This window comes from Ranitomeya variabilis, chromosome 2 (assembly GCF_051348905.1).
Source record: "Ranitomeya variabilis isolate aRanVar5 chromosome 2, aRanVar5.hap1, whole genome shotgun sequence".
In the NCBI taxonomy this organism is placed as follows: Eukaryota; Metazoa; Chordata; class Amphibia; order Anura; family Dendrobatidae; genus Ranitomeya; species Ranitomeya variabilis.
Window position 1 is genome coordinate 909355163 of NC_135233.1, and position 23795 is coordinate 909378957.

Genomic DNA, 23795 nt, shown 5'->3' on the forward strand with positions numbered 1-23795 from the left:
TCACTTTTGGGGGGTTTCTGCTGTTTAGGCACATCAGGGGCTTTCCAAACGCGACATGGCGTCCGATCTCAATTCCAGTCAATTTTGCATTGAAAAGTCAAATGGCGCTCCTTTGCTTCCGAGCTCAGCCATGCGCCCAAACAGTGGTTTACCCCCACATATAGGGTGTCGGCGTACTCAAGACAAATTGTACAACAGCTTCTGCGGTCCATTTTCTCCTGTTACCCTTGGTAAAATAAAAATTTGGAGGCAAAAAGATCATTTTTGTAGAAAAAATGCGATTTTTTTATTTTCACGGCTCTACGTTATAAACTTCTGTGAAGCACCTGGGGGTTTAAAGTGCTCACCACACATCTAGATAAGTTCCTTAAGGGGTCTAGTTTCCAAAATGGTGTCATATGTGGGGGGTCTCTACTGTTTAGGCACATCAGCGGCTCTCCAAACGTGACATGGCGTCCGATCTCAATTCCAGCCAATTCTACATTGAAAAAGTAAAACGACACTCCTTCTCTTCCAAGCTCTGCGGTGCGCCCAAACAGTGGTTTACCCCCATATATGGGGTATCGACGTACTCAGGAGAAATTGCACAACAACTTTTGTGGTCTAATTTCTCCTGTTACCCTTGTGAAAATAAAAATTTGGGGGCAAAAAGATCATTTTTGTAGAAAAAATGAGATTTTTTATTTTCACGGCTCTACGTTATAAACTTCTGTGAAGCACTTGGGGGTTCAAAGTGCTCACCACACATCTAGATAAGTTCCTTAAGGGGTCTAGTTTCCAAAATGGTATCACTTGTGGGGGGTTTCCACTGTTTAGGCACATCAGGGACTCTCCAAACGCGACATGGCATCCGATCTCAATTCCAGCCAATTCTGCATTGAAAAAGTCAAACGGTGCTCCTTCAATTCCAAGCTCTGCGGTGCGCCCAAACAGTGGTTTACCTCCACATATGGGGTATCGACGTACTCAGGAGAAATTGCACAACAACTTTTGTGGTCTAATTTCTCCTGTTACCCTTGTGAAAATAAGAATTTGTGGGCGAAAAAATCATTTTTGTGAAAACAAATGCGATTTTTTATTTTCACGGCTCTACGTTATAAACTTCTGTGAAGCACTTGGGGGTTCAAAGTGCTCACCACACATCTAGATAAGTTCCTTGGGGGGTCTAGTTTCCAAAATGGTGTCACTTGTGGGCGGTTTCCACTGTTTAGGCACATTAGGGGCTCTCCAAACGCGACATGGCGTCCGATCTCAATTCCAGCCAATTCTGCATTGAAACAGTCAAACGGTGCTCCTTCACTTCCAAGCTCTGCGGTTTGCCCAAACAGTGGTTTACCTCCACATATGGGGTATCGGTGTACTCAGGAAAAATTGCACAACAAAATTTGTGGTTAAATTTCTGTTTTTACACTTGTGAAAATTAAAAAAAATGGTTCTGAAGTAAAATGTTTGCAAAAAAAAGTAAAATGTTCATTTTTTTCTTCCACATTGTTTTAGTTCCTGTGAAGTACGTAAAGGGTTAATAAACTTCTTGAATGTGGTTTTGAGCAGCTTGAGGGGTGCAGTTTTTAGAATGGTGTCACACTTGGTTATTTTCTATCATATAGACCCCTCAAAATCACTTCAAAGGTGATGTGGTCCCTAAAAAAAACATGGTGTTGTAAAAATGAGAAATTGCTGGTCAACTTTTAACCCTTATAACTCCCTAACAAAAAAAAAAATTGTTTCCAAAATTGTGCTGATGTAAAGTAGACATGTGAGAAATGTTATTTATTAACTATTTTTTGTGACATATCTCTCTGATTTAAGGGCATAAAAATACAAAGTTTGAAAATTGCAAAATTTTAAAAATTTTCGCCATATTTCCATTTTTTTCATAAATAATCGCAAGTAATATCGAAGAAATGTTACCACTAACTTGAAGTACAACATGTCACGAAAAAACAATCTCAGAATCAGCGGGATCCGATAAAGCGTTCCAGAGTTATAACCTCATAAAGTGACACTGGTCAGAATTGTAAAAATTGGCTCGGTCATTAAGTACCAAATTGGCTCTGTCACTAAGGGGTTAAATCAAGGCGCATGCAGATGTATGCATCAGAAACGCTGCGGACACAACCGCAAATGTGAAACCGGCCTAAGCTCCTGTGAGACCATGTGTCCTGCAGAGGCTGCCACCGCTGCTACATGGTAGTTGCGTATAACACAGAGATGTCAAACTCAAATACACAGGAGGCCAAAATTAAAAGGTGGAGAAAGTTGCCAGCCTACCTTCATATTTATTAAAAACGTCTATAATTGAGGAAGATTTTCCTTATCAAATATAAAGATGAACTTTTTCATATGGAAACAAACTTAACCCCTTAAGGTCCAATGACTTATCACCTACTGTATCCTCACCCATCCCTTATAGATTGTCAACCCTCGCGGGCAGGGTCCTCTCTCCTTATGTACCAGTCGTGACTTGAATTGATTAAGATTATTGTACTTGTATTTTATTATGTATACCCCTTCTCACATGTAAAGTGCTATGGAATAAATGGCGCTATAATAATAATAAATATCCGACATTGGATGCCTCCCCCTGTTTGGTGCTGGCTTTGGTGATGAACCCACACCTTTTCCGGCACATGACAGCTGATTTGATCAGCTGTCATGTGCCCCTAAGAGCCATGGGTGGAATCGCAATCTACCCGCGTTTGTTAACATGTTAAATGCTGCTGTCAAACTCTGTTATGTAAGAGCAATAAAAAGCATATGGCCCAATGGCCTAATTTAAATATGTAATAATAAAGGATAAAAAGGCTTGAATTATACAAATAATAAAGTATGATGTAAAAAAAAGTGCCCCCAAACACAGTATGATATCCCTACTGTGAATTCCTCCACACACACGGTATGATTACCCTACTGTTCCTACTGTTCCCCTCCTCCCTCACTCCGCCTGACAAAGTATGATCACACCATCACAATATGATTTTCAAACTGTAATCCCCATACAGCTCTCCATACAGTATAATGGGCAACACAAAGTGCTCTTATACAATATAATGGGCACCATGTAGTGCTCCATACATTATAATGAGCCCCACATAGTGCTCCATACAGTATAATGCACCCACATTGTGCTCCATACAGTATAATAGCCCCACATAGTGCTCCATACAGTGCAATAGTCATCACACAATATAATGGGCACCACATGGTGCTCCATACAGTATAATGACCCTATATAGTGCATGATTCAGTATGATGGGCCCACATTAAAAAAAACTCACCTCTACCCATTTCCCTGCTGCTTCGGTCTCTTTATGGTGAATTGAGATCCTCTGCACATCTCGGTACAGTGGTCATATTGTGTTGACGTCATCGCACCCGCTGCGCTGAGACGTCAGATGCAGAGGGGGAATGATGGGACAGGCTGCTCCATCATTGCTTTCAACTGTATATACAGTGGGGAAAAAAGTATTTAGTCAGCCACCAATTTTGCAAGTTCTCCCACTTAAAAAGATGAGAGAGGCCTGTAATTGACTTCATAGGTAGACCACAACTATGAGAGTCAAAATGAGAAAACAAATCCTGAAAATCACCTTGTCTGATTTGGCAAGATTTATTTTCACCTCCGTAGATCAGTTGTTCCCGGTGTCAGCAGAGGCTAGAACTGCTCAGTTACGGAGCTGCGCAGCGCAGCTCGGCTGACTGGATAGTGGCTGAGGCCGGGTACTGCACATCTGCAATCTATTCAAATCAATAGGGCAGGGGTTGGGAATCTTTTTTTCTGCCACGGACAATTTGTATGTATACATTTGGATGTATACCATCCTATGGGGGCTGCACAAATTGTGCTCTAACTCAGGCCACAAACTATGTCTTGACGCTGACACTGGTGTCAGGATGTACCATAATCTTTCATTGCATGCGCCTCAGCATTCAGTAGTGAGCACTGTGTATGCATGCTCACAGAGCAAGAAATAATTAATGGGCAGGCAGCTATCAAAATACAGCTGCCGGCCCAAGCACTTCGGTCCTCAGGAATCTGCCTCGGGGTTGGGTAAAAGGACATTGCACGGCACACGGACCTGGGGTTCCTCAGCCCTACAATAGGGGTGAATGAACAGTACCTGACTGAGGCTACCATTCTGTCAATGGAACTGTGCAGCACTGTAGCAGACCCGTTCTGGCCAACACAGGGAACAGCTGATTAATGGCTGTACCAGGTGTCGCACCCCCCACAGATCAGTCACTGATCCCTATCGTATGGATAGGCCATCAATATTAAAGTTCTGGACAACCCCTTTAACTGTTGGTATTGTGGAAGTAAAGGTACCGTCACACTAAGCGACGCTGCAGCGATACAGACAACGATGCCGATCGCTGCAGCGTCGCTGTTTGGTCGCTGGAGAGCTGTCACACAGACCGCTCTCCAGCGACCAACGATGCCGAGGTCCCTGGGTAACCAGGGTAAACATCGGGTTGCTAAGCGCAGGGCCGCGCTTAGTAACCCGATGTTTACCCTGGTTACCAGCGTAAAATGTAAAAAAACAAACACTACATACTTACAATCGCGTCCCCCGGCGTCCGCTTCCTGCACTGACTGAGCGCCGGCCCTAACAGCAGAGCGGTGACGTCACCGCTGTGCTGTGCTTTCACTTTCACTTTCCGTCCGGCAGTCAGTCAGTGCAGGAAGGAAGCGGACGGCGGGGGACGCGAAGGTGAGTATGTACTGTTTGTTTTTTTACATTTTACACTGGTAACCAGTGTAAACATCGGGTTACTAAGCGCGGCCCTGCGCTTAGTAACCCGATATTTACCCTGGTTACCATTGTAAAACATCGCTGGTATCGTTGCTTTTGCTGTCAAACACAACGATACACAGCGATCTGACGACCAAATAAAGTTCTGAACTTTAATCAACAACCAGCGATATCACAGCGGGATCCTGATCGCTGCTGCGTGTCAAACACAACGATATCGCTAGCCAGGACGCTGCAACGTCACGGATCGCTAGCGATATCGTTTAGTGTGACGGTACCTTAACACCTTGAACCCTCAGGCATAAATGGAACCAAACTTACATTACCATACATTCTAGTAGGGTCTATGTTTTGTATTCTGACAATTAGACATGAGTCCAAAAATAAGAGATTACTGCTTGTAATTAGTGATGAGCGAGTATACTCGTTGCTCAGGTTTTCCCAAGCACGCTCGGGTGGTCTCCGAGTATTTGTTAGTGCTCGGAGATTTAGTTTCAGTTGCCTCAGCTGCATGATTTATGGCTGCTAGACAGGCTGAATGCATGTGAAGAATGCCTGTTAGGGAATTCCCACATGTATTCAGGCTGTCCTGCAGCTGTAAATCTTGCAGCAGTGGTAACGAAAACTAAATCACCGAGAACTACAAAATACTCGGAGACCACCCGAGCACTACTTGTAATAGGTAACAGTATATTTTAAGGTAATATCTTGGGCCAAAAAACTCTTCTTCCAGCTGGGGCAATGGTGGAAACAGAATAATAGAAGCTATGATCCCATTGACAATAGGATTCCATTCTTTTTACAATAGGTAGATTCACAGAAGGCTGCTCTATTCTATTAGTGATGGAACATAGCCTAAGGAAGCTATATTAATTATTGGATAACAGGTTTCATATGCTATTGGCTCATGTTATATGTTTTCCTTTCACAAGTAGCGGACTCAACGCTTAGCTCTCTTCATTCTGTTTTGTATATTAGTGAGTACAGTTGTCAGATTAACTCACTTTTTTTTTTTTTTTTTTTACAAGTCGGTAATTTCTACTCTCCATAATAGAAAATATAAAAACTGAAAACTGCAAATTGGCTTATGAGCTGCACATCAGGTAGATGCAGGACTGGACTGGCCCACAGGAGAATCCTCCGGTGGGCCTCTGTGGAAGAGTGGGCCATCACCCTCTTATATGAGCAGTACTCGCCACAATATAATTGAATAACTATGAACAGAAAAAGGCGGCATCATATTCATTTATCAATCTACTTAGCTCATTGTTATATAAGTTTGTGACTGAGGATAATGTCACATTTGCATGTAGCTGAAAAGTGGGGCCCTGGAGTTGGTTACTGGCAGGCCCTTGGCAGTAGGGTTGTGTGACACAGATTTCAGTTTTCCTTTTCTTTAGCCATGCTATGATGAGTGCAGGTAACAGATGCTTGCAGAAGCCAGGGCGACCTTATTTCATTAGAACACAATTACACGTAGGCCTAATTATATTACTCCCCCTTTCACCCCATTGTGTTCACTTGTTAAACATGACAGAAGTAATGGAACAGATATTGTCTACCTAGGTAAACACTGGATGTGTTTTTTGTGAATTGATGTAGAAAGGTAAATACGTTGCACCTGCGATTTTATCATCTTTGTGATAGAAATGTAGATGTGAAGTCATCGCATGATTTGGTCAACCCTAATGTAGGAGTGAGTGATGCTGTTGTCATTGAGCATTTTACCTCAGAGTACAAAGATGCATTCACACAGTGACTGATGGCAGATGGTTGCAATAAAGAATAGGAAACTGAGCACCTTAATTTGTTTGAAAATGTGAATGTGGCAACATTTTTATCTTATGTCACCATTTATTTAATGATACCATTGTGTGTCTGATATACGGCTAAGTGCACACGTTGCAGAATTGCCACAGAAATTTCTGCGGCAATTCCGCAACTCCCTGCCGCAGGTATATCGCATGTGGAATTAGCATGCATATTCCCGCTAAACACTAGCATTTTACAAGTGTAATTAGCTTGCAGAATGCTAGCGTTTTCCAAGCGATCTGTAGCATCACTTGGAATACTGATTGACAGGTTGGTCACACTTGTCATCAAACATAGTGTTTGACAAGTGTGACCAACTTTTTACTACTGATGCTGCCTATTCAGCATCAATAGTAAAAAGATATAATGTTAAAAATAATTAAAAAAATAAAAAATTGTTATATCCTCACTTTCTGGCGTCCCTCGCAGCATTCCCACTCCTCGCGATGCTCCCGTTCCCAGATGACATAGCGGTCTTGTGAGACCGCTACGTCATCACAGGTCATTGCCACAAGGCATTATTGGGAACGGGAGCATCACGAGGAGCGGGAAGACTGCCGGGGATTCTGGAAGGTGAGAATATCACGATTTTTTATTTTAATTCTTTTTTTTAACAATTATATGGTTCCCAGGGCCTGGAGGAGAGTCTCCTCTCCTCCACCCTGGGTACCAACCGCACATGATCCGCTTACTTCCCGCATGGTGGGCATAGCCCCATGAGGAAAGTAAGCGGATCAATGCATTCCTATGTGTGCGGAATCCCCGTGATTCTGTACAAAGAATGAACATGCTGCGTCTTTTTCCGGAATGCGATTCCGCCCCGGAAAAAAACGCAACATGTGCACAAAAATTGCGGATTGCATTCTAATAATAGGATGCTTAATGTATGCGGTTTTTTTTGCTGTTTTATCGTGAAAAAAAAACCGCGAAAAATCCTGAACGTGTGCACACAGCCTAAGGCTATGTTCACAAGTTATGTTTTTGCTGCGTTTTTTTTCTGCAGGCAAAACCTGTTCTCTTGTCAGTAAAGCTGCTTAAAAAAACAAACAGATTTTGCTGCGTTTTTGCTGCAGTTTTTGTTCCTTTTTTGCTGCATTTTTCATTCTGATAAAGTTCTGCACCAAAAAAGCAGCAAAACTGGATACTTGCATTTTTGCTGTCTGTTTGCACTGTCACATTGCTTTCTAGGGGTGAAAAACCACTGCAAACACACTGAAAGAAGAGAAATACTGCAGTTTTCCAATTCAGTTAGGAAAAAAGTCTTTGTGTGCATGAGATTTCTGAAATCGTATAGCTTTTGCTGATACCGTAAAACGCAGCTTTTATTTTGCATTAAAAAAAGCAGCAAGAAAACAGAACGTGAACATAGCCTAAGACACTGTAAAAAAACCAACACATATTCCAGTCGAAAAATACGTATTAGTGCATTACAAGAACATATTTCTACAAATGTAATTCCTAAAAATAATGTCACTCACCACTGTACGCTGAAAAATACTTGAAAAAAACATAAGGGCCAATGGACATGTCCATATTTGAAATCTTTATAGCACAGGCTCCAAATGTGCCCACCAGACAGGAAGGTTATTCATATTGTTATATATAGTGTACACAGATGCTTTATATTGTGGATGAAGCATAAAAAAACTGCATCATGGCTAACGAAGTGTCATATTTTGGACCATGTTCTCCTCTTGGGGCCCCGTTCGCAATCACCCAGTATAAAACAAGTAATATGGAATCATGTTGCATTAATTATAATTAATGCAACATGATTCCATATTATTTGTCAAGCTATACATGTCGTTTGACTACAGCCTTAATGAGAAATATTTTTCTCTGGGTGCAGTCCAATTACTTTTTTTCAAGATATTCTTATACATACATATTGGCCCCAATTCATCAAGACTTTTGAACTATGGCGTAAAATTCTTTGTAAAGTAGAATAATGTTTGTGCATCCTGGCATTGTGCATACATTTTGCAACTTTTGTAGTTTTCATGCCAGTGAAAAGATGGATGGAAAGCAACGACACACATGAATGGTATCAGGGTGCAGGGCCGGACTGGCCATCTGGCAATTCTGGGAAATGCCAGAAGGGCCTGTTGTGGTTGTGGGCCGCCTTGTCTGCTACGTTGTTAGCAGAATCGGTGTTCTCAAGATTCCCATACTGTTAAGACTTGTGATGAAGCACAAAGTCTCTGACTCCATCACTTACCCCAGCAAGCCACGGGTAACATTAGATATATTGGTCTTGTAGTAAATCTTGCTTTTCTCCATTCAGGTTAATATTAAAAATATATCCCATCTGGTGCTTGGGGATGGGGACAGCATGGACCTGTGCGATTTCAAATGCCAAGGCTGAATTTCAGCCCCAGTCTGTACCTGTCAGGGTGCCTACAGTTGCCATAACACCGGACTCCTGGTAGCACTGACTTGTTTTCCTACACAGTTTTTTTCCAGATGTCCCAAACATTTTGAAGTGGAAGTCATCAGAGAAAATAACTTTACTCCATTTCTCTGAAATTTAATCCCTGTAATCCTGAAAATGTATCTTCTCTGAAATCCCCCTTCAGAATGTTTGGAAATTCTGGGAGGAAGACTGAAGAAGAAAAGGTGACCATTCCTGTGTCATTCCCAATAGTATAGCATTCTGAGACCATTCAAGTGTGGGGTCACTTTTCATCCAAGGAAGTCTTGAAAACTAAAAGTGAAAACTGTAAATTTTGAGTCTTTGCATAAATTTGATGAATTAAATACTTCTGAAATGCTTATAATTGTACTTCAGCGATCATAGAAACATCTGACCGAAAGCAAAGTTTGTGCCAGTCTCAAAACCTTTGGCCATGACTCTTTATATATATATATATATATATATATATATATATATATATATATATATATATATATATTGGAAAAATTAGAACAGCATCATATTACCACACTTGTAGTGCAAAGCTCTCCAAGCCAGTATTCCAGCGGCTCCAACAATATGAGAAAAAAAGGAAAGCAGCACAAAAAGGTAACAAAAAAGTGGGTCTTTTTAATGCCTGAACGGCGTGGCAACGTTTCGGATTTTCCAATCCTTTTTCAAGCAGTGAACATACAAATGAAGTGAGTATATATAGCTGTTACACATGTTGCTTATTAATTTGTTATTAAAAGATTATTCACATTTATAACGTTAATATCAATATATTTTATATTACAATAAAGTGCATCCGCATATATTTTCCTCAGATAAAAAATCATCCTAAAGTGACATTTATCAAATAAAGTGCATCGTGACTGTGAATTAAATATATTAAATGATCAATTAAAATCTCACAGATGTCCCAATCTATTGTAAAAGCAAATCAGAGACGTACTTACAGGCATAATGCCACATGTATTTCACTCTCGGCGTCTTCCTAGAGTCACTGCGCATGTCTGTGACATCTAGTTGAGGAAGCAAGGAATTATGGTCCGCGCCTGCGCACAAATGTTCTAAAAACATCAGCGCCATCTTGGAAAAGGGAAAACACACTGACTTCAAGACGGAAGAAAAAAAGTCCAAAATAAAGAGCGATGTATAGAGTTTTACTAAGCGCTGACCTCTCAAGCTAATGTTAGATGTAATATTAGCATTTTTAGTTTAATAATCATATATTTGTTTGACTAGTGAAAGCACTATTAATATACTTGTATGAAGGCACCCACAACATCCTTACTTATTAAGAACCTTAATTATGTCTCAATGGCATAAATAGTCCGGACATAAGTCCAAAGAAGATCCATGAGAGCCCTCCCCAATCAAGTGGGGCCTCATGCACCGATACAGGGACACAGAGAAAGTAGGGGGTGGACAATCCCCCTCAACTCACTCATGTCACCCGTAGAATAAGGACCATATAGTTTACCGCCATAATAAAATTAAAAAAGAAACGAAGAAGGGAACAAGTGAGTGCCAGTCATATTTTTTATTTGGAAAAATTTTTAAGGAACTTTTTTCTTTTCTTTTTTTCTCTCAAAGAACAATCAAAAATTTGTGCGCAGAATACGTCTCTACTTTCATAGATTAGGAAATCTGAAAAATACAAATTAAAATTTTTTTTTAGCACATATATGAGAAAGGAAAAACACATTAACACATCCTATAAAACTTGACTAGTTTTAAAATCCACATTTAGTCCATGTGGTTTTAATGTATTGAGTTTCACAATCCACTCCAATTCTCTCTTTTTGAGTAGTCGCACTCGATCACCTCCTCTTCTCTGAGCAGGGATCATATCAATGATGCGAAATCTCAATTGTTTCTCTGTATGTGACTTTTCCACAAAGTGCTTGGACACAGGCAAATCCATACGTTTTTTCCTTATGGTATGTCGGTGTTGATTGATACGTGTTTTAAAGTCACAAGTTGTTTCACCGACATACCATAAGGAACAAGGACACTGTAACAAATACACCACAAATTCAGAGTCACAAGTTAGAAAATGTTGTATTCTATATTCTTCACGAGTGATTGGGTGAGCAAAACTTGACCCTTTAAGCATCATGTTGCAATTGATACATGACAGGCATGGAAAACATCCCTTTCTACTCTGACCAGATATTGTAGTTTGATTAGACTTTTTAAATGATCCAATGTCAGATTTGACTAAAGTGGAACCAATGGTACGATTACGTTTATAGGAAAATATTGGCAAATTGGAAAATTCTGTCACATGTGGTAGGCATTTTGATAACATTCCCCAATGTTTACAAACAATCTTTGAAATTTTTTTACTTTCTTCACAGAAAGATGTTACCAAAGGTATACGATTTAAATCCTTCTTGTAAGGTTTCTTTTGTAGAAGGACTTCTCTTTTCATCAAATCAACTCTATTTTTCTGTTTGTACAAAAGATTGTTGGGGTAGCCCCTATCTGAAATTTTTTTTATAGTACTCTCCATCGATTTTTGCAAAGAATCTTCTTCGCTTTCAATTCGTTTGACCCTAATCAGCTGGCTGAACGGGATTGATTCAATTGTTTTCTTAGGATGTTGACTATTAAATAAAAGAAAGTCATTTTTATCAGTCATCTTCGAATACAGTTGAGTCACAAGTCTATTATTATCAATTTTCACATTTACATCCAAAAATTGGATGTTTGTCCTTGAATGTACCAAAGTAAATTTGATTGTGTCATCAACTGTATTCAGATAGTTATGAAATTCAATTAGTGAGTTTTCTGAATCTGTCCAAATGAGGAAGATGTCGTCTATGTATCTCCACCACGCAGCTACATAGCTCAAGTGGGGAGACACATAGACGAGATCCTCCTCCAGGACACTCATGACGATATTCGCATAAGCGGGCGCCATATTTGCGCCCATGGCGACTCCTCGCACTTGCAAATAAAATATATCTCCAAATAAAAAGTAATTTTTGGTTAATATCAGTTCAAGAAGTTCTAAGATAAATCTTTTGCTTCCCTCAGTATATTGGGTATTTTGTAATTTTTTACTAACTGCTGTTAGACCTTTATTATTCTCAATTGACGTATAAAGGGAAATTACGTCAAATGAAGCTAATATAACTTCACCTGTTATCTCAATTCCACCAATTTTCTCGAGAAAATCTGTTGTATCTCTTACAAAAGATTCTGTATGATTGGCAATAGGATTCAAAATTCTATCCAAAAAAATTCCAATGTGAGAAAGAATGGAATCACAGCCTGAAACAATAGCCCTGCCCGGAGGATGTATGAGAGACTTATGTATTTTTGGTAAAATATACATTACAGGATTAATGGGAAATTCCACTGTCAAAAAATCAAAGACATCCTTATCAATGACTTGCCTATCCAAGGCATCATCCAAGATAGATTTTATGTCTCTTGCAATGTCAAACTTTGGATCATGGGTAAGTCTCTCATACACCTCCGGGTCGGCAAGTTGTCTATAAATTTCATCAATGTAATCTTTTTTATTCATAATAACGACTGCGCCACCCTTATCTGCACTCTTGATAATTATTCCATCATCCCATGCCAATTCATACAGAGCCTCCATCTCACCTGCTGTCATATTAGGACACAAAAACTGATTAGTGCACTCTTTTTTCAATTTCTCTATATCCTGATTAACAGCGAGAATAAAGGCCTCAATCACAGATGAATTATTTGGTGGGGTGAAATTACTTGTTTTCTTTAAATTCAGCTGTTGAAGACTAAGGTTACAGTTAGAGGATTTTTCCAAATTTGGTTTATTAGAAAACCACTCTTTTAATTTGATGGATCTAAAAAATCGCTGAAGATCCATACTAAGTTGGAGCCAGTCCACATGTGTGCTTAACCCAAAAGATAACCCTTTATTCAAAACTGATACTTGATTTTCACTAAGAGTCTTACTTGAGATATTTACAATCAGGTCTGTTCTTTGCTCCTTGTCGCCATCTCTTTTTCTGATGATTTGTTTTTCCCTCTTTTCTCTCTTTTGTTGTCTCCGGTGTTTTTTTCCTCCCCTTTTCCTGCTGCTTTCGTTTTTTCTTTCATAGGGTCTGGTCCTAAAAGAATTAATGTTAGATAATACATTTCCATCATTATAGCAATGAGGTCCATTTTTTTCTGTCCAATAACCTCTTTTTCTCCAATTGCCCGAATTGTCTGTTTGCCAATTATAGATGTTACCATCTTTGTAATCGTCCATGTCTCTGTTCCATTTTCTACGTTTTACATCCTCCAACTCAAGGCGCAATTTGTCCATTTTAATTTTTATAGATTCTTTAAAATTGTTCCATTCCTCCTCATTCAAAAGACTTTTTATTTCCACTTCTGCCGATGATATATCACATTTCAATTTTTTAGTCTCTTGTTGTAAATATTCAATATTGAGGAGGATTATGTCCAGGCCGTACTTGTTAGAAATCATACTAAACTTTATACAGAAAGACGCATCATTTGACATCAGGTTGGGGTGAATGTTAGAACGAAGCCCTCTAGGGATTTTTTTAACCCTATAGTATTCACTAAGGGTTATCAGGTGTAATTGTGCTGTAGTGAATTTTCTCATAACATTTTCATATTTAAGTTTCAAGTCGTATAGGGATGGTGTACTCAAAAAGGTGGCATTACTTTCCACCCCTTCAAGTATTCTCTCCCCGTCTTCATTAGTGTATGCAAAGACGCCCGAATCAGGCATAACCTTTTCCATGGCCCACACTGGAAAATAAATTAAGCCAAAAATATGCAAAAACTGAACTGAAAAAAATAGAAAAAATAAAAAAAGAATATAACAAGATGTTGAATAAGTCCGATGCAAATTTCCACAGAACATAATATATTGGAAAAATTAGAACAGCATCATATTACCACACTTGTAGTGCAAAGCTCTCCAAGCCAGTATTCCAGCGGCTCCAACAATATGACAAAAAAAGGAAAGCAGCACAAAAAAGTAACAAAAAAGTGGGTCTTTTTAATGCCTGAACGGCGTGGCAACGTTTCGGATTTTCCAATCCTTTTTCAAGCAGTGAACATACAAATGAAGTGAGTATATATAGCTGTTACACATGTTGCTTATTAATTTGTTATTAAAAGATTATTCGCATTTATAACGTTAATATCAATATATTTTATATTACAATAAAGTGCATCCGCATATATTTTCCGCAGATAAAAAATCATCCTAAAGTGACATTTATCAAATAAAGTGCATCGTGACTGTGAATTAAATATATTAAATGATCAATTAAAATCTCACAGATGTCCCAATCTATTGTAAAAGCAAATCAGAGACGTACTTACAGGCATAATGCCACATGTATTTCACTCTCGGCGTCTTCCTAGAGTCACTGCGCATGTCTGTGACATCTAGTTGAGGAAGCAAGGAATTATGGTCGGCGCCTGCGCACAAATGTTCTAAAAACATCAGCGCCATCTTGGAAAAGGGAAAACACACTGACTTCAAGACGGAAGAAAAAAAGTCCAAAATAAAGAGCGATGTATAGAGTTTTACTAAGCGCTGACCTCTCAAGCTAATGTTAGATGTAATATTAGCATTTTTAGTTTAATAATCATATATTTGTTTGACTAGTGAAAGCACTATTAATATACTTGTATGAAGGCACCCACAACATCCTTACTTATTAAGAACCTTAATTATGTCTCAATGGCATAAATAGTCCGGACATAAGTCCAAAGAAGATCCATGAGAGCCCTCCCCAATCAAGTGGGGCCTCATGCACCGATACAGGGACACAGAGAAAGTAGGGGGTGGACAATCCCCCTCAACTCACTCATGTCACCCGTAGAATAAGGACCATATAGTTTACCGCCATAATAAAATTAAAAAAGAAACAATTGATAATAATAGACTTGTGACTCAACTGTATTCGAAGATGACTGATAAAAATGACCTTCTTTTATTTAATAGTCAACATCCTAAGAAAACAATTGAATCAATCCCGTTCAGCCAGCTGATTAGGGTCAAACGAATTGAAAGCGAAGAAGATTCTTTGCAAAAATCGATGGAGAGTACTATAAAAAAAAAAAAAATTTCAGATAGGGGCTACCCCAACAATCTTTTGTACAAACAGAAAAATAGAGTTGATTTGATGAAAAGAGAAGTCCTTCTACAAAAGAAACCTTACAAGAAGGATTTAAATCGTATACCTTTGGTAACATCTTTCTGTGAAGAAAGTAAAAAAATTTCAAAGATTGTTTGTAAACATTGGGGAATGTTATCAAAATGCCTACCACATGTGACAGAATTTTCCAATTTGCCAATATTTTCCTATAAACGTAATCGTACCATTGGTTCCACTTTAGTCAAATCTGACATTGGATCATTTAAAAAGTCTAATCAAACTACAATATCTGGTCAGAGTAGAAAGGGATGTTTTCCATGCCTGTCATGTATCAATTGCAACATGATGCTTAAAGGGTCAAGTTTTGCTCACCCAATCACTCGTGAAGAATATAGAATACAACATTTTCTAACTTGTGACTCTGAATTTGTGGTGTATTTGTTACAGTGTCCTTGTTCCTTATGGTATGTCGGTGAAACAACTTGTGACTTTAAAACTCGTATCAATCAACACCGACATACCATAAGGAAAAAACGTATGGATTTGCCTGTGTCCAAGCACTTTGTGGAAAAGTCACATACAGAGAAACAATTGAGATTTCGCATCATTGATATGATCCCTGCTCAGAGAAGAGGAGGTGATCGAGTGCGACTACTCAAAAAGAGAGAATTGGAGTGGATTGTGAAACTCAATACATTAAAACCACATGGACTAAATGTGGATTTTAAAACTAGTCAAGTTTTATAGGATGTGTTAATGTGTTTTTCCTTTCTCATATATGTGCTAAAAAAAGATTTTTAATTTGTATTTTTCAGATATCCTAATCTATGAAAGTAGAGACGTATTCTGCGCACAAATTTTTGATTGTTCTTTGAGAGAAAAAAAGAAAAGAAAAAAGTTCCTTAAAAAATTTTCCAAATAAAAAATATGACTGGCACTCACTTGTTCCCTTCTTCGTTTCTTTTTTAATTTTATTATGGCGGTAAACTATATGGTCCTTATTCTACGGGTGACATGAGTGAGTTGAGGGGGATTGTCCACCCCCTACTTTCTCTGTGTCCCTGTATCGGTGCATGAGGCCCCACTTGATTGGGGAGGGCTCTCATGGATCTTCTTTGGACTTATGTCCGGACTATTTATGCCATTGAGACATAATTAAGGTTCTTAATAAGTAAGGATGTTGTGGGTGCCTTCATACAAGTATATTAATAGTGCTTTCACTAGTCAAACAAATATATGATTATTAAACTAAAAATGCTAATATTACATCTAACATTAGCTTGAGAGGTCAGCGCTTAGTAAAACTCTATACATCGCTCTTTATTTTGGACTTTTTTTCTTCCGTCTTGAAGTCAGTGTGTTTTCCCTTTTCCAAGATGGCGCTGATGTTTTTAGAACATTTGTGCGCAGGCGCCGACCATAATTCCTTGCTTCCTCAACTAGATGTCACAGACATGCGCAGTGACTCTAGGAAGACGCCGAGAGTGAAATACATGTGGCATTATGCCTGTAAGTACGTCTCTGATTTGCTTTTACAATAGATTGGGACATCTGTGAGATTTTAATTGATCATTTAATATATTTAATTCACAGTCACGATGCACTTTATTTGATAAATGTCACTTTAGGATGATTTTTTATCTGAGGAAAATATATGCGGATGCACTTTATTGTAATATAAAATATATTGATATTAACGTTATAAATGTGAATAATCTTTTAATAACAAATTAATAAGCAACATGTGTAACAGCTATATATACTCACTTCATTTGTATGTTCACTGCTTGAAAAAGGATTGGAAAATCCGAAACGTTGCCACGCCGTTCAGGCATTAAAAAGACCCACTTTTTTGTTACTTTTTTGTGCTGCTTTCCTTTTTTTCTTATATATATATATATATATATATATATATATATATATATATATATATATATATATATATATATACAGTTATATGAAAAACTTTGGGCACCCCTATTAATCTTAAGCTTAATGTTTTATAAAAATTGTTTTTTTTGCAACAGCTATTTCAGTTTCATATTTCTAATAACTGTTGGACACAGTAATGTTTCTGCCTTGAAATGAGGTTTATTGTACTAACAGAAAATGTGCAATCTGCATTCAAACAAAATTTGACAGGTGCATAAGTATGGGCACCCTTATCATTTTCTTGTTTTAAATACTCCTACCTACTTTTTACTGACTTACTAAAGCACTTTTTTTGGTTTTGTAACCTCATTGAGCTTTGAACTTCATAGCCAGGTGTATGCAATCATGAGAAAAGCTACTTAAAGTGGCCACTTGCAAGTTGTTCTCCTGTTTGAATCTCCTCTGAAGAGTGGCATCATGGGCTCCTCAAAACAACTGTCAAATGATCTGAAAACAAAGATTATTCAACATAGTTGTTCAGGGGAAGGATACAAAAAGCTGTCTAAGAGATTTAACCTGTCAATTTCCACTGTGAGGAACATAGTAAGGAAATGGAAGAACACAGGTACAGTTCTTGTTAAGGCCAGAAGTGGCAGGCCAAGAAAAACATCAGAAAGGCAGAGAAGAAGAATGGTGAGATCAGTCAAGGACAATCCTCAGACCACCTCCAGAGAGCTGCAGCACATTTGGAGAAGCCAATTTCTTTTTGGAAGAAGGTCCTGTGGACTGATGAAACCAAGATTGAGTTGTTTGGTCATACAAAAAAGCGTTAAGCATTGCGGCAAAAAAACACAGCATTCCAAGAAAAACAGTTGCTACCCACAGTAAAATTTGGTGGAGGTTCCATCATGCTTTGGGGCTGTGCGGCCAATGCCGGCACCGGGAATCTTGTTAAAGTTGAGGGACACATGGATTCCTCTCAGTATCAGCAGATTCTTGACAATAATGTTCATGAATCAGTGACAAAGTTGAAGTTACGCAGGGGATGGATCTTTCAGCAAGACAATGATCCAAAACACCGCTCCAAATCTACTCAGGCATTCATGCAGAGGAACAATTACACTGTTCTGGAATGGCCATCCCAGTCCCCAGACCTGAATATCATTGAACATCTGTGGGATCATTTGAAGAGGGCTGTCCATGCTCGGCGACCATCAAACTTAACTGAACTGGAATTGTTTTGTAAAGAGGAATGGTCAAAAATACCTTCATCCAGGATCCAGGAACTCATTAAAAGCTACAGGAAGCAACTAGAGGCTGTTATTTTTGCAAAAGGAGGATCTACTAAATATTAATGTCACTTTTCTGGTGAGGTGCCCATACTTATGCACCTGTCAAATTTTGTTTGAATGCAGATTGCACATTTTCTGTTAGTACAATAAACCTCATTTCAAGGCAGAAACATTACTGTGTCCAACAGTTATTAGATATATGAAACTGAAATAGCTGTTGCAAAAAAAAACAATTTTTATAAAACATTAAGATTAATAGGGGTGCCCAAACTTTTTCATATAACTGTATATATACACTCAATGCAGCAGTGGTGCTCACAAAGCTCCCAGCATTTTATCCCCATAAATACTTCAATGCCGATCGCAGCATATTGCAGGCATGCTCTTTCCCCATCTGCACTCTGATCAGCATCATCGCTGGGGCCCGATCATTGCCATGGGGACCCAATGTCGTCATGATCACATCCGGGTCACCAAGCTATGGCAAGCCCTTCAGATCATGCACAGAGCACAGCCTAAGGCTACTTTCACACTAGCGTTAACTGCAATACGTCGCAAATGCGTCGTTTTGCCGAAAATACGCATCCAGCAAAAGTTCTTGCTGGATACGTTTTTTCGTCATAGACTAACATTAGCGACGCATTTGCGACGCATTGCAAAACGTCGCGTCCGTTTTGCGATGCTTGGGCGTGTGGTAGCGGACCATCGGGAGAAAAAAACGTTACATGTAACGTTTTTTGCTCCCGACGGTCTGCTTTTTCCGACCGCGCATGCGCGGCCGGAACTCCGCCCCCACCTCCCCGCACTTCCCCGCACCTCACAATGGGGCAGCGGATGCGTGGGAAAAATGCATCCGCTGCCCCCGTTGTGCGGCGGAGACCACGCTAGCGTCGGGAACCTCGGTCCGACGCACAGCGACGGGTTGTTCCCGACGCTAGTGTGAAAGTAGCCTAAGGGGCTTGTGTCAGTGCAGCACTGACATTTGTAAGCCATTGAAATACTCGGTCATTGCAATGGATTATAACAACGATCAGGCTGCTAAAAAAAAAAATTTTTAAATTGTACAAATATTTTTTGGGAAAAATCAGAAAATAATTTTCAAAAAATGTATTGTAGAGATAAATTTCAATTTTTTTTGTAAAAAAAAAATCATCTTGTCCCGCAAAAACAAACCGCCATACAGCTTCATCAGCGGAAAAATATAAAAGTTATAGCTCTCAGAATGAAGCGATGCAAAAATAATTATTTTTTCTATAAAATAGTTTGCACTGTGTAAAAGCGCCAAAACATAAAAAAAGATATGTAAATGCTGTAATCGTACTGATCCAAAGAATAAAGCTGCCTTGACAATTTTACCACACGCAGAATGGCATAAAAAAATTTTGGGCTGAATTGCCGTTTTTTTCACTCTGCCTCCCGAAAATTGGAATAGAAAGTGATCACAATACGTTATGTGACCAAAAACGATGGGAATAAAAACACCATTTCGTCCCGCAAAAAAAAAGCCATTACATGACTTGGCGGAAATATGGAAAATTTATAGCTCTCAAAATACGGCAATGCAAAAACTAGTTTTTGCAATAAAAAAAATCTTTTGGTGTGTGACAGCAGCTAAACATAAAAACTATATAAATCTGGTAGCGATGTAATAGCACCGATCAAAAGAATAAAGTACCGTATTTTCCGGCGTATAAGACGACTGGGCGTATAAGACGACCCCCCAACTTTACCAGTTAAAAAATAAAATCTTCTTAAAAGTCGGGGGTCTTCTTATACACCCTATGTCGTCTTATAGGGCCGGTGAATATGTGCCTTTTGGGGGGGGGGGGAGTGATCCTGATGAGGACGAGGGGGCGTCTCACAGGAAAGTGAGTATCCCCCATTACCTTATCATAGCGCTGCAGCGTGGGGTCTCTGTGCTGGGAGCGGCGGCTGCTGTGCTGTGCTGTGCTGTGCTGTGGCGGCTCCTCTTCTGCAGTGTGGGGCCTCTGGTGCTGTGGGGCGGTGGCGGCGGCGTATCTTCATACAGTCGGGGCTCCTCCGGCATCTCAAAGACTGGAAGCCCCGCCGGCAACTCCATGGGTACAATGCGGTCAGGTGGCCTCCGGGAAAATGGCCGCTGCTCAGATTCAGATCTCGTCCCGAGATCTCGGGAGACGAGATCTGAATCTGAGCAGTGGCCATTTTCCCGGAGGCAGCTCAATAGGTGCGATGCGGTGGCCCGGCCGCTGGGGGCTGCGCATGCTCAGATTCAGATCTCAACGAGATCTGAATCTAAGCAGCGGCCATTTTCCCGGAGGCCAGCGCATTGTACCGATGGAGTTGCCGGCGGGGCTTCCAGGCTGAGATGCCGGAGGAGCCCCGACTGCATGAAGATACGCCGCCGCCGCCACCGCCCCACACTGCAGAAGAGGAGCCGCCACAGCACAGCAGCCGCCGCCGCTCCCAGCACAGAGACCCCACGCTGCAGCGCTATGATAAGGTAATGGGGGATACTCACTTTTCTGTGAGACGCCCCCTCGTCGTCATCAGGATCACTCCCCCCCCCACCCACCATATACACCCGGCGTACAAGGCGATTCCCGGCGTACAAGACGACCCCCGACTTTTAAGAAGATTTTCAGGGGTTAAAAAGTCGTCTTGTACGCCGGAAAATACGGTAATCTAATCACTTATACCGCACAAGGAGCGGCGTTAAAAGATAAAATCAATTCTTCCCGCTGTTGGTTTTGTTCATTTTGCCTCCCAAAAATCGCAGTAAAGCTCGGCTCACATTTATCCTGTGCTGTACTCTGAGTGCTTAAACCGGTGTTTCCATGTAAATTTCTGAAATACATGATTCAGATGCAACCCTTAGCGGAAGATTATAAGTTGCCTGGAATTAGAAATTGTATGGTGCAATTTCTCCTGTTACCCTTTTTAAAATAAAAAATGGGGCTAAAATACCTTTTTTTGTGGGAACAAATGGGATTTTATATTATCACAGCACAACGTTACAAAGTTCTGAGAAGCACCTGGGGGTTCAAGATGCCCACCACCCATCTTGATATATTCCTTGAGGAGTCTAGTTTCCAAAGTGGCACCACTTGAGGGGGTTTTCACTGTTTAGGCAGATCAAGGGCTCTCCAAGTGAGCCATGGCGTCCGCTAATGATTCCAGCTAATTTTGTGTTCAAAATGTCAAACACTGCTACTTCCCTTTCGAACACCTGCCACGTGCCCAAACAGTACTTTTCCCCACATATCAGGTATCGGCGTACTCAGGAGAAATTGCACAACAATTTTGGGGGTCCAATTTCTCCTGTTTTCCGCTAATTATTCTAGAATATTTTGCATTCAAAAAGTCAAGTGGCGCTCCTTTCCTTCCAAGCTCTGCCTTGCACCCAAACAGTTGCTTTCCTCCACATATTGGGTAATTGGGTAGCTGCGCACTCAGGAAAAATTGCACAACAAATTGTATGGAGCAATTTCTCTTGTTACCCTTATGAAAATGCAAAATTTGGAGCTAAAAAAGATGTATCTGGGAAAAATGTGATTATTTTATTTTCACGGCTTAAGATTATAAGCTTTTGTGAAGCACCTGTGGGTTCAAGGTGCTCATCACACATCTAGATAAGTTCCCTAAGGGGCCTAGTTTCCAAAGTGGGGTCACTTGTGGGGGTTTCCACTGTTTAGGCACACCAGGGGCTCTCCAAAAGGCACATGGCGTCTGCTTTCAATTCCAGCCAAATTTGCATTCAAAAAGTCAAACCCTGCGCCTTCCCTTCCAAGCCCTGCCGTGCGTCCAAACAGTACTTTTACCCCACATATGCGATGTCAGCATGCTGAGGAGAAATTGCACAACAAATTTTGGGGTCTATTATCATTTGTTTCCCTTGTGAAAATAAAGAAATTTGAGTCTAAAGTAAAATTTGTGTGAAAAAAGTTAAATGTTCATTTTTTCCTTCCACATTCTACGGTATTAATTCCTGGGAAGCACCTGAATTGTGGTTTTGAGAACCTTGCGGAGTGCAGTTTTTAGAATGGTGTCACTTTGGGGTATTTTCTGGGCAACTCAAAGTCTCTTCAAATGTGAAGTGGTCCCTTAAAAAATGGTTTTGTAAATTTTGTTGGAAAAACGAGAAATCGCTGGTCAACTTTTAACCCTTCTAACTTCCTAACAAAAATAAATTATGTTTCAAAAATTGTGCTTACATAAAGTGGACATGTGGTAAATGTTACTTATTATCTGTTTTGTATGACATAACTCTCTGATTAAGGGCATACAAATTAAAAGTTTGAAAATTGCAAAATGTTCAAAATTTTCACAAAAGTTTCCAATTTTTTCACAAATAAATGCAAATTATATAGAAGAAATCTTACCACTATCATGAAGTACATTATGTTATGAAAACACAATCTCAGAGTCACTGCGATCCATTGAAGCATTTCAGAGTTATTACCAAATAAAGCGACACTGATCAGAATTGTAAAGTTTGCCCTGGTCATTATGGTGAAAACAGGCTTGGGGGTTGAAGGAATTAAAGGAGGTGTAAGAATGTACTGCGTGTGACAACAATCTCACATGTTCTTCATATGTCTGGCCTGTGAATAAGGTGGCAAAACAGAAGCCTTTTCTTACAAAGTCAAACGTCTAAACCAGGCTTGTTTTGCCAAATCCTGCATCAAATTTGCCAAAAACATGAGGGAAAACATGTTATGATCTGTACTTTTTGGCCACAATTGCAAAAAGGTATGTTTGACTCAAAGTGAACACTGTGCATCGCCAAAACAGCACCATACCTACAGTGAAGCATGGTTGAGGAAGCATTATGCATTGGGGCTGTTTCCCTGCAGCTGGCATTGGGTATTTAGTCCAGGTGAAGGGCATTATGAACAATTCCAAATAGCAGTCAATTTGGCAACAAAACATTTAGGCTTCGGATAAAAAGCTGAAAACGAAGAGGAATTTCAAATTTCACCACATCTACTACTCTAATCATACCTCCAAATCAACAAAAGAATGGTATCACTAGAAGATCAAAGATTTGGAATGGCCCAGCCAGGATACAGACCTGAATCCTCCAACTGAAAATCTGTGTGCTGATCTGAAGAGGGCTGTACAGATCTGTCAGATTTAGAGCATTGGCTATTCTAGATGTTGTTGCTGATAGACTTCTATCCAAAGAGACTGAATGGTCTCATAAATCCAAAGGGTACTTAAACAAAATATTAGTTTAAGGGTTTACATATTTATGCTGCCACGTTATTTCAGTTCTGTATTTTTTTTCCACCCGAAAAGATTTCTCTTTGTTTTTCAGTTAAATTATACAGATAATAGGTCACAAGAAGGGTGGAAAAAGATCCGAAATGATTCTTCTTTTGCCCCATTCAAAATAAAACAATAAAAATAAAATCATACACATATTTGGCATCGCTGCGTTCACAATCGCCCGATCTATCAATAAAAAAAAGGATTAACCTGTTCGCTAAACATTGTAGCGAGAAAAAAAGTAAAAACGGCAGAACTACCGTACGTT

The 23795-nt window shown here is 39.7% G+C and overlaps 1 protein-coding gene and 1 long non-coding RNA gene across 3 annotated transcripts in view; one reads left to right on the top strand and one right to left on the bottom strand.

Moving 5' to 3' along the window:
* SLC7A14 (solute carrier family 7 member 14) overlaps nucleotides 1–23795 on the top strand; it is a 196186-nt gene that overhangs the window by 21289 nt on the left and 151102 nt on the right. The gene's annotated exons all lie outside the window — the stretch shown is intronic.
* Nucleotides 10507–23795, bottom strand: part of LOC143810012 (uncharacterized) — a 50203-nt gene continuing 36914 nt past the window's right edge. For both annotated transcript variants that reach the window (XR_013222595.1, XR_013222596.1), the window contains exons 2-3: nucleotides 12940–13094; nucleotides 10507–10632 (exon numbers count right to left, since the gene is read on the bottom strand). This is a non-coding gene — a long non-coding RNA (uncharacterized LOC143810012). The remainder of the gene's footprint in view (nucleotides 10633–12939; nucleotides 13095–23795) is intronic.